This window comes from Actinia tenebrosa, unplaced genomic scaffold (genome assembly GCF_029948245.1).
Source record: "Actinia tenebrosa isolate PJP-AT-01 unplaced genomic scaffold, QUT_ActTen_1.0 PGA_scaffold11__36_contigs__length_13525064, whole genome shotgun sequence".
Lineage (NCBI taxonomy): Eukaryota > Metazoa > Cnidaria > Anthozoa > Actiniaria > Actiniidae > Actinia > Actinia tenebrosa.
The window spans coordinates 12,936,725-12,945,278 of NW_028292571.1; positions in this window are offsets into that span (position 1 = coordinate 12,936,725).

Sequence of the window (8,554 nt, forward strand, 5' to 3'; positions counted from 1 at the left end):
TTCCATTCCATTTATTCCATTCCATTCCATTCCATCCAACATTAATTGATATAATTATTCATTCGTTCATTTGCCGGTTTTTCTTTCAGTTTTCTTTGGTCTTAATTTGTTGTTTAGGCTCATCAACGCTAATGAAATTCCAAACTAAGGCAATTGTTGTGGGCAGCAGACTAAGAAAAACCTCAATATCCTATCCATTTGTGACTCTAAATCGTATCTCCTGTTTTTAGTCTGTCTTCAATCAAAGAAACACCTTTTCCAAGCCTAAGGTTTTATCAATACTGCTGAAACAATCTCTATGCTGATGAATGTCAGGGCTCTCCTAGCTCACATTTTTGAAATCAGTGGAATTTAGCGTGTACGGTGTAATAAGGTGAGAGGCGAGTGCGCTACAGCATCCTCGATTCCCACAGAGAGGTATCTTATGAAGAACAATGGTTCACGTTTCCTTCTGTAGAAACATGGCGAACAAACCACAATGTACGTCCTTTTATTGTTCTAAAACCATATTTGTTGTCTAGAACCAAAATTGTAAATTATTTTAAAAATCTATGAATGTAAGTTCTATTTGCTTAACAAAATTCTCATTCATGACTTAAACTAACTGAAAAAATTGTATTTTTAGAAGGTGTTTCGATTCATCGTGAGTTGATGGAAACTATCAATCCCATAAAGTACTTCTTCAAGTTCAGCTCTTGAAAGAGATCCAAGTTCTTTTCGCCACTTCATTCTTCTACATTCCTGGCAAGTTCTCACACTATAGCAACCAAGAATTTTGAAGAATCCGTTGACAAAATTTTCTCAGTCTAGCTTTCACGCTACAGACCTCTTTTTTAAAAACTCTTGAAAACATCTCGGCACAGAGCCATCGTCTCAATTGGTTCCTGCCATCGCAAGTCTGCAAGAGAAAAATGCCAGTTCAAAAGATGTCTTCCATTTTTCATTGTTGTCTCGCCAAAAACGCTTTTAAATGACAATAAATATACCAGACGCCTTAACAATCGAATAATAATACGATTATATGCAGTTTCCTTAAGATGACGCCAAAAACTAATAATACTATTCGCAGTATAGTGTTTTTAGCCACGCTATAGACTCCTTCCTCTACGGATTGACCAATGTCCTGTAGACAGAAACCGCCCCTCGAATTGAACAAAGTTCATACTTTGAACCACACTCGTCATCCTGGGGCGTCTAGGGTCGAGAATATAATGGCTTGAAAAGCAAACATTGCACTTAAATTTATTCAACGGAATTTCTTGGCAATTGAAGCGATGAAATTCTGGGGAAATCCTTTTCTCTTGTGGGGCGTGGGAAATCAAACGTAACGGAATGGTGCCCGGACTGCAATTTAAAAATAGAACTTACAAATTTTCATTTGAACTGCACTTTTAAACCGTCTATTGAATTGTCAATTCTCTGTTTAGTGCCGGACCATCTATATACAGCGAATCGAAATATGGCTACCGATTTGAATAGCTATTATTCTGGACTGACTAGTATAGCCTCTCATGTGCTAACAGGGGAAAAAAATATATGTATAGTTAAAATTGGTCGCCATATTTCGATCTGGTGTATTGAGTTGTAAAACCCTTTACTATCGTTACAATAATGTTATAAATCAGTTATATTTACCACACTGTATAATCTAATACAATATTTAATATTAGCATTTTAATTTTTTTTTTTCTTTCTCGTTATATTTTCACTTTTTTTCTCTCGGATCATTAGCAGCTACGCTATAGGCCTAGCAAGTCTCATTTTAAAACCAAGGGTAAGTAAAGCTTATCTATCTATCTATCTATCTTTACTTATAGGCAAACCTCTACGTAGGGCCACTATATGTAGAGATTTTTGCATTATTTCTTTTATAATGCACGTGACCACGAGGGCTGTTACTATGTCATTTTTTCTTTCTTTCTTTATTAGCTTTCTTTTCTCTAAGGCCAATTCAACATGTTAATGCCCTAAAGCTATGTACTACACATGCGCGCTAGTTAACTTAGATAACTTCTTTAAAAAATCTGCGCAGTGCCCATTGAAATCATGCATGATCTACTCATATTTTTGGGCTTCCTGTGGTTTTTCCATTTTACGTTGGAGATATTTTAAACATTCCTGAGTTAAAAAATAAAAAAATGATAATAATAAAAATAAGATATCAGTACAAATATGAATAACGTTTGACTCGGACATGAGCCGTTAGTCCATTCGAACGCGAGACGCGCGGGCTCCACGTCGCGTAAAACACGTTGGTTCAATAGTTTGTTATCAGTTGCGTATGCGCCTGATAAGTGAACTATTTAATATCGAATAATGATTAAAAAATGACTATAACCACCGAGTATAAGCTTAGTCTTAATCAGACGAAATTAATAATGTCTTGTAATTGTAAAACCATGTCAGCACTCTGGCATATGCGATACCCTGTCTTGAGTCGAAGTTAAAAAAGAGGTGACCTTAGTTTGTCTTTGAGACGGGGGGGATCCTAATGAGACGGCCACTTTACTGCAATTTTTCAGAAACATGCGAACTCTGTGTCTTCGAGCTGAACGCTGAATTTTGTTTTTTCGCTGCCGTCAATCAAACCTAATCAGTCGGTACCTTTCATATTTTTTACTGGCGGCAGCGAAAAAGCAAATTTCAGCGTACAACTCGTGTGATATTGCAAAGTCTGTGTTGAAAATGATGGCCTTACAATTTTCCTCTTAAGGCATGCCTTACAGTGTACGTGCTGTAAACATCTTGCACAACTCTACCTTGGATCAAACTCTTAACATGGCCATAGGGCATAACTAAAACAAACCATATCTTTTTGCCTTGATGAGATAACGCGAAGAAAGATTAATTATCTTTTTAATTCGTTACGTCATGGTAGAATTGCATTACAATGAAATAAATATCTTGCTTGATAAACTGGATTTCAAAATGCGCGGATATTAGGTTGCTCTGAGCGCGCGCAAAACCGTCAATCAACTCCAAAAATAAAAATTAAAAATTGAAAATTAATAAAATCTTAAAAAGATTTAAGAATAGTTTTTTTAAAGGAAGTGCAATCGGTTTTTAGAGCTTGTAAGATCTTAAAAGCCACAAAGTACTTAGGTGAGTTACTTAGAGTTCAAAAGCGAGCGACATAGCGGCTTTAAATCCCTGTGTTTTGAAGTATTGCTTAGAAGGAATGATGGACTGATTGCTAATCAGATCGTTAATGGTTTTTGGTTATCTGGGTCCATCGTTGAATATCGTGTTCCAAATGATTATATATCCATTGTAATTGAAATCAAAATGTTGGCAAATGCAATTAAGAGGAAATAGTCCTGATTTCTCTAGTAAGAGTGGGGCATTTCTCAATTTCTTTTGGATCTTCTACTGTCACGCTGTCACACTGTCACACTACATGTGTAACGCAACAAGTAACAAAATCTATTTTATCCTTTGGGGGTCAGTTCAACATTGCATTGAAAAAAGAATTATACGGATCTTACTAACAAAAATTTCCAAGAACGTCCTCTACATTCGCACAAAAAAATATGGAAAAGTAACCTTTATTTAAGAAATCATAAAAATAAAAGAATCTATGGTTTATAATTGTACCAGCCACGCCGTCCCATAATTCTTGGTGCTTGCTTTTATTGCTTGCGATTAAACATATATTTTATCGAACAATGAAACGATCTCTGGGCTGATCAAACTCAAGGTACACCTAACAGCTAGATCGAACCCTGAAACAACCTCTGGGCTGATCTAAGTCAGGGCATGACTAACTCACAAATCAAACCCTGAAATAACCTCTGGGCTGTTCAAAGTCAGGGCACAGCTAACTCACAGATTGATCGGATTGGAATTTAACGTTTCGGTTTTGTGGTTGGAAACCGAAGAAGCTGGGAGATGAAACCACAGGTTGAGAAACGGTTAACCATTCTCCATTACTGTCAAGTTAGATCTACAAAGCTCCTTTCCTTTGTACTGATCGTCGTGGTTTTCTTGTCATCATTACAATACGGTCAAAATTTAATGACCAGTTTGATAACGACCTTGATGACCGGATGGAATATAAATGGTTCTGCCGGTAATGAGATGTCTTCTCGGTCATTAGCTCATTTCTCGTCCGGCAAAACGCCCAACCGCTTACGTTTCGGCATCTTTGTCGAAGATTCTCACCGATAATAAAAGGAAACAGTATCGGGAAAGTCATTTATGGGTTTCCTTTGGTTTGCGACCACTAGGCATGGTAGACTCATAGTTATAGCTTCACGCCTTTGTCGACATGGTAAACGAAATTTCTTTGTAAACAATTAAAATTTAAATATATTTTTAGAATACATAAATAATACGTAGTTCATGAATAATTATTTACTTGTAGGAGCGTCAATAGACGTTTTTGCCTTGGGCGTATAAACCCCTAGTATTGATTTTCTAGAGGAATTGTTCTGGGGGACAAAACAATAGGCAGTCTTTCATGCAAAAGACATCCATTGTTTTGTCCCCCAGAGCAATTCTTCTTGGGACTCAGTGCAAAGAGTCTATAAGATGTTTTACCACTTTTCAGATTTAGACTACGTGTAATAGTTTTGAGAATAAGATTCTTTGTTTGAGTTGTATCCACATTTTGAAAAGGTCCTTTCACTAGATGTGAAATAGTCATGGTCTGTTAGAGTTCACATCCAATGAAAGGACCTTTTGGATTATGAAAAGGATCCTTTCAATGGATGTGAAATAGTCATGGTCTGATGGAGTTCACATCTAGTGAAAGGACCTTTTTCATAATCGAAAAGGTCCTATCAGTGGATATGAAATAGTCATGGTCTATTGGAGTTCACATCCAGTGAGAGAACCTTTTTCATAACCAAAAAAGGTCCTATCAGTGGATGTGAAATAGTCATGGTCTATTGGAGTTCACATCCAGTGAAAGGACCTTTTCGATTATGAAAAAGGTCCATTACGGACTCTCTACCTTTACCCCGTGTTTTCCATCAGTTCTGACCGCGCGTCGGCATTACCTTGAAAACAATCCCTTTGTCCATAAGTAACGCTTTAGAAGATACATTAATGAGTCATGTTTAAGGAAATGACTACACGGAAATGGTAGGAAATTGTAATTATTGAGCCTAAAGTAACTCGGCTTTTAGCCCCTGCCCCGTCTCCTTTCGGGAAGTACTCGGGCAGCGTAGGTCGAGGCAGGAGTGTGTTAGCCCTTCACCAGCGACCAGCGGTTTCGATTCCCGGACTTGGTGTCGTTTGTTGATAGAGTTGCTTGTTGGTTCTCTCCTGTCCTTCGTGGGGATTGATACACTCTAATAGACCTCTTTAGCTTGCATGGGTGTAATGTTTTCCCCATTTCAGACCACGTGTCATTTCCTTGAGTATTATTTCTTTCTTTACTATGAATGTTTTTCAGCTATGGTGCAATGTTTTCCCCATTTCAGACCATGTGTCATTCCCTTGAGTATTATTTCTTTCTTTACTGGGAATGCTTTTCAGCTATGGTGCAATGTTTTTCCATTTTAGACCATGTGTCGTTCTCTTGAGTATTATTTCTTTCTTTACTAGGAATGCTTTTTAGCTATGGTACAATGTTTTCTCATTTTAAACCACGTGTCATATCCTTGATAATAAGATTCTTTGTTTCAGTTTTATCCGTATTCATGTGTCTTCTCATGCGCAACCTTTAAACAAAGGAACGATACTCTAGGGAACGACACGTGGTCTGAAATGGGTAAACATTACGCCAAGGGTAATGAGATCTATTGCAACATTATTTTCCGCGTGTAGGAGATTATGGAATAAGTTTCAAAGAATTCTACAAATGGACTCCACACAGAGAACTATGATGGACAAATCAGCCCTTACGCGACTGCTGCAGCAAGTGCTGCAGACAGAAGCTTCCCAAGGATGCTAGTACTCCGAAAAGGGGAAATTTTGATTATGATGATTTTTATGATGATGATTATGATGATGATATTCAATTAATATGGAATATAGAAGCTGAGACCCAAATGGTACACGCGAATTACATAGTTAATAGAGGGGAATGGTTAGGAAACCTATTGTTATCAGGTCTTTGTTCGCTTTTGATGTTGAAACCGGTCTTGACTGTGGCAATGTTTGATTTATACGCATCCGAAATTGCAAAAAAAGTAAACATAAACTTTGTCTATGGGATTGTTGTAAGAAATATTCAAATATCTCTTATAAATCTTTAAGTATTTTGAACTAGCAGCCAAAAGAAAGATTTTGGTCTGTCCACTCAGCCATTGCCAACAATGGCAAAACAATAGTAAAACAATAGTAAAAAAATAGTAAAACTAAGGATTGTGCACGGTCACGCTTGAAAAAAGTTAACAAACACCTATAACAAAAGGGTTTCCTAACCATACCCCTCTATTAACTATGACGCGAAGTACGTTAATTAGATGTATCTACTGTGGTGATACAACTAGTGAAAGGTTCATAAATCGTTGTACTGACAGAAAGTATGGATGCTTTTAACACATGTTTCATATCTACTGTGTATCTCAAATGAATACATCAGTTGATCATTATGTCATTTCCTAGAATACTTTCGTTCTCAGCTTGTGTATTTTATGTTTCGAACCCGACAACAATTTTGAAATTTATAATTAATGTACGGACAAAAACCTAACTTGCATTGTGTTCCGAGATTTTCAAAAGAATATCTCGTTCGCGGAATGTAGAACCTACTCGAAGACCTTGAACTTAAAGTGGAATGCCATTGAATATCGATCAGCCCGGCTGAGATAATACAGATCAGACATTCACTATCTGTAGTAGCGACAGACCTGATAAAACAGATTGAATATTTCTTCCGCATTAAAGAAGGTCGAGCAATGAGTTTATAGTTTGTTTGGCTGTTAATCTGAAAGCCATCATGCTGTGAAGAACCGTGCTGTCCAGACAGAACGAGAAATTAACTAAAAGTTAGGGATCAACAAGGCGCGCAGTTTTTGTAAAGGGCAACTGAGTCAGCATTGAAGACGACTTGTTGAGAGGAGAGGAGAGGGGGAGAGGAGAGGAGAGGAGAGGAGAGGAGAGGAGAGGAGAGGAGAGGAGAGGACACAGCACAGCACAGCACAGCACAGCACAGCACAGCACAGCACAGCACAGCACAGCACAGCACAGCACAGCACAGCACAGCACAGCACAGCACAGCACAGCACAGCACAGCACAGCACAGCACAGCACAGCACAGCACAGCACAGCACAGCACAGCACAGCACAGCACAGCACGCACAGCAACAGCACAGCACAGCACAGCACAGCACAGCATGATTGCACAAGTTAATAGTAGCTTTTTTCATTACATGAAACTTTCCCACCAAAAAAGTTATATCCAATATGGCGGACACAAATAATCTTCAAATCCAAGCTGCTCTTTCTACTCCCAAATCACCCTCCCCTGACCTGTATATTTATATACGATTCAACAAATAATCAGACATGACTGCTACAATATCTTGCTGTCTTCTGTGTTTTTCATTCATTAGCAATGAACTCTGAACTAGGCTTTGCAAACAAAGATCCTGCAGGATGAACGCAAGATTAGCCAGAGTAAACACACTTAGATGATGGCATAGTTTTTCTTGGCTTCCAGAAATGAAAACAAACATTGTGCAGCTCGATCACCTTTGCTTTTAACGTGCTTAATGCAAGCGCTGTACTTTGTGTTATATGAAAATAATGTCTCAAGCGATACCGTATGTTTTGGATGCATTAAAAATGGCCGACAGTAAATAACCATCGGATTAGTATAGGAAATCGCACGATCTCGAGTACAATTTGGAAATTAATAGGTACGAGTAAGTACAAAATAATAGAAAATAATTGTTTTGACATTGTTCTGGCCGTGTTGCCATAGCGATTTAATTCGGTACTACTACGGAGTACGATTAATGCTATAATTGTACTCCTCTCGACCAATCAGAGTCGAGTAATTTTGCTGAGTGTACTATAAGATATGGAAATAGCCACGAGCTTCCTCCAGTTCGACCTCATTTACTCCTAAGGAAAAATGTCTTACTCTTGAACAGCAAAAAGTAATTTACTTCGGTTTAGCGACGCAAGCCGACGCAAGAAATGAAACCAAAATCTTCTGTTCTCTTGCGCTTGCGCAGTGTCTTATTGATGGTTTTCAAAGCCGCTATGTTGGATAAATTTAACAAAAAAATGAATTGTTATTAGACTCTTCTGTTATATCCTCCAACATGGCCGCTGTGTCTTTTGTTATTTCCGTCTCTTGGGAAAGATTGAACACCAGCAATAGTGAGAACATGTACTAGCTTGGAGTTTCCTTGCGTCTAGTGAGGACCAGAATTTACTTTGGATTGGCTCCTGGGTACGAGATTGGCGTCAGCCATGTTTACTCCTGTACATGCGCAGATAAATAAACGCCATTGTTAAACCCGCGTAAACTCATCCTAAAGTGTTTACATGCATTTGATAAAAACACGGAAAACATGTACTGTTACATCGAAAAGAAAATTTAAAACGACAACTAGTGTTTTTATTGCGTCGGTATTTGAAACATAAGTCTTCA